Genomic DNA, 3,696 nt, shown 5'->3' with positions numbered 1-3,696 from the left:
TTCGATGTCGACTCTTCCTATCATTGTGAAGTAGAATTCACCAAGTGTTGGATTGTTCACCCACCAATAGGGAACGTGAGCTGGGTTTAGACCATCGTGAGACAGATTAGTTTTACCCTACTAATGACAATGTCTCTATAGTAATTCAACCTAGTACGAGAGGAACTGTTGATTTGCACAATTGGTAATCGTGCTTGGTTGAAAAGCCAGTGGCGCGAATCTAGCGTGCGTTGGATTATGACTGAACGTCTCTAAGTCAGAATCCGGACTAGAAGCGATGAATGCGCCCGCCGTTTGTTTGTCGACCAGCAGTAGGGTGCCTTGGCCTGCCAGAGGCACTTGCCGTTGGTGACCCTTGTAAGGTGAATCAGCCTTGCGAGACGCCTTGAAGCGCAATTCCTATCGAGCGGTGGGTAGAATCCTTTGCAAACGACTTAATACGCGACGGGGTATTGTAAGTGGCAAAGTGGCCTTACTGTCACGATCCATTGAGATTCAGCCCTTGTCGCTTTGATTCATCACATTTTAAGAAATATAAGCAGGTACTTGGAAATCGCCGGAAGTTACACTTCATAGGGATGGGCGGGCGAAACAATATGTGAAGGTGTTTCATTACACGTGATGGGAATGAACCACAAATGCATCCAAAATAAGGTGGACAGTTAATCTTGGTTGGGTTTCGAATTAGCCAAGTTTGCTATTTTGTCTTGATTTTGTGACTTGGTGGTGTGTGGGGTGAAACATGAAAATCATGGTTTTGGAAAAGTGGTTACTGATGGAAGAGGGCCCAAGCTCACCACACTATGAAAGCCAAAAGACTAAGACTAGCTTCACAAAGGAGCGTCTAGTCTCTCAAAGGAGCGTCTAGTCTTCCAAATGGAGCGTCTAGCTCACAAGGGAGCGTCTAGGCCAAGGCTACATGAGGAGCATCTATGAAGAGTCCTAGACCGTCTAGCTTCACACACACAAGGGCCAAAGCTACGGTTCGGGAGAGAAGAGGCTTTGTTGCATAAAAGGCCCATTAGGGGTACTTAGTAAAATAGGTAGTGTAGAAAGAACTTTGTGAAGGAAACCTTCTAGAACCTAGGTTTGTGTGGCCGGTCATTGCATGGCACATGGCTTAGAATTTAGATTTAATTTTGGTTTTCTTTTCCTTAGAAATGTAGCTTAACATTTAAGCCCAAATAGCCTATAAATAGGAAGGCTATCTCTTTGTATTGGACAAGTTTATTTGAGTATTGTTATGCTGCCCATTTTGTGCACTAGCTATACTTCTCCTAGAAATCTAGGCTATAAACTTCACTCCCTTCACCTTTCTTCATAGAGCTGGCCGAACCTCTCTAATTCATACTCATCATGCACCTTCAAAGCCATCACAACTCCTAGGAGGGCTTTGTTTCACTCACCCATTGCTTCCGCATCCATTTTACTACTTTGATTCAAGAAGAACACATGAAATGCCATCATTTGGTATCATGAGCTATTGGTTCTTCAAGATGAGTAGCTTGTCTTTTTAATTTCAGTTCTTCTTTATTTCATCTTTGTCATTTCAATTCCTTACTTGTCTTGCTGTTTTTATATTTTAATTTGTTCTTGGTGTGCTTTGTGGAAGATCCAACCCAAGCACTCTTGTTCATTTGATCTTGAACAAGTTCTTGTGCAATTTGTGATAGGATTCCATACACCTTTGTGTTGCTATTTTTGTTTTAGGCTTTGAGTCTTTATTGCTTTCATTATTTTGCTTCATATTATGCTTTGAGTCTTTAAATTTCTGAATCTATACATGTTTTGTCAAGTCATGTTCATCCATATTGTCATCAATTCTTAGTAGTCCTATTTTTTTGGCTTGATTGTTTCTTGTTTTGGGTCTCTTTATTTTGCTTTAATCTGCTGTTATTTTGATCCTTTGGTGCTTTTTATTTTTAGTTTGAGTTCATAATTGTGTCTTAGTTCATACACAATTTCCATTCTCACATTTCCATTGTGTTAATTTTGGTTATCTTGCCGTTTTCTTCCAGTTTTCCAGATTTCCCCTGTAACACCTCTCTGTTCTGGGCTGTTTTGTTTAAAAAAAATTTTCTACCCATAGGAAAATTCTGAATTTCTGGAAAATGCAAGTTTAAGGTGTTATAGAAAAGACAAAAAAAGAATGAGGTCAAAAGGAGCAACAGAAAAAAAATGATAAATCTCACAAAATCAGAGTGCGAATCTTGAGCGTTACAGCTGGCCTAACTGCACACCAAATTTGCAAAAATTATTAAAAAAAAATGGTGCATGCGTTTTAGGTGATTCCAAAGCCAAAATTTAGCTAAGATCCTGAATTTTCTTGTATCCAAATTTCAGAAACAAATTTTACAATTACAGCTCAGCATAAATCGGGGAACAAAACTGTTTTCTGGCCCACAACATTTTCCAGTGGTGCTGTTTTTTTTATTTGGTCATCTAATCTAGTGCTTTTCTTTAGGAATTCCTTTTGTGTGCCAACTTTTATTGAGTACCTTTAATTGTTTGCTTTAATTCCTTGAATCTCTTTCTAAGTTTTCATATTATAAATCCTTTTGGTGGTACTGTTTTTCTTTCAATTAAATTTGTTTCTTGCTTTTGTTTCTTGACCTCTCTTTTGTGGGTGCTGGAAATTAATTCTCACTTGGTGCTTATGTGCATGGAAATTGACTTGGTTTAAGGTTAAGCCTTTGTGAATAGGTGCTGGAAATTGGAGAATTAAAGCCAACTTTCTAAGGAGGAGTCAAGCTAAGGCCGAAACAAGCTTCTTGAAACAAACACTACAAACCCCTAGAAGATCAACAATCAAGACAACAAAGAAAGTTCACTAACCAAAAAGAGGAACAACAAAGGGGGTTTTCTTATCTCCTTTACAACTTGGTTTATTGTTAATTACCTCTTTTAAATTACGTTTTAGACGGTGAGTGTGTCTTCAAGGGCTCAAAGTGTCCAAGAAGCCTCACCTAGGGCCGAATAGCATAGTCATTTTTGCTTAGTAATTTGTTGCTTGTTTGAACTTGTATTTCTTTTGTTTTGGTAGAAACGTTTTGCATGTTTAGTATTGTTTAAATTTGTGCTATACCGACTAGTTTGCTGCATATCTAGCTTACATAGTTTTCTTGCTTTTTGATTTCTCAACTTCTTGTGTTCTAAGTGTTCTACTAAGAGAAAATTTTGTGTGAAGTCATTGGAGGAAAAGTTTTTGGCAAGGAAAAGGCTTGGTACTTAAGTAGTCCATTGTGACTCACCTCCCTTACCTGGAAAACTCCCTTCTCTAACTTTCCTAAACTTTCTCCAAGTAAAACACCTATATACACAAAGTTTTAGCCATGTCTTCTTCTTCTCACTCTCCAAAGTCTATAGAAAGTGAAGTAAAATCTTTGAAAACTCTTTTAAAAGAAGTATCCCAAGCGGTACAATTGATCTCTTTTAGACAATTGGAGAATGAGAACAAAATCAATGAGTTGGCTAAAGCTCAAGAAGAGAAGTCACAAAAATCACAAAAATAAAAAAAAACTCATGCATCCCATTCACAAAGTATTGCAACTCTAGGGGAGGGAAGCCTTAGAATTAATGATTACTACCAACCACCCCCTAGAAGAACTAGACAAAGGGAGCAAGAGAGCCCAAAGGAAGTAAGGGTAGACCTACCCCATTTCTATGGTAAGGAAGACGTAGAGGCCTACCTAGATT

General features: G+C 38.3%; 1 pseudogene; it reads left to right on the top strand.

Moving 5' to 3' along the window:
• Positions 1-519, top strand: part of LOC137827351 (25S ribosomal RNA) — a 3,117-nt pseudogene extending 2,598 nt beyond the window's left edge.
• Positions 520-3,696: the final 3,177 nt, after the last annotated feature.

The sequence above is a fragment of the Phaseolus vulgaris genome, chromosome 7, assembly GCF_051622355.1.
Source record: "Phaseolus vulgaris cultivar YP4 chromosome 7, ASM5162235v1, whole genome shotgun sequence".
NCBI classification, from domain to species: Eukaryota; Viridiplantae; Streptophyta; class Magnoliopsida; order Fabales; family Fabaceae; genus Phaseolus; species Phaseolus vulgaris.
This window is presented reverse-complemented; position numbering and strand designations above follow the sequence as displayed.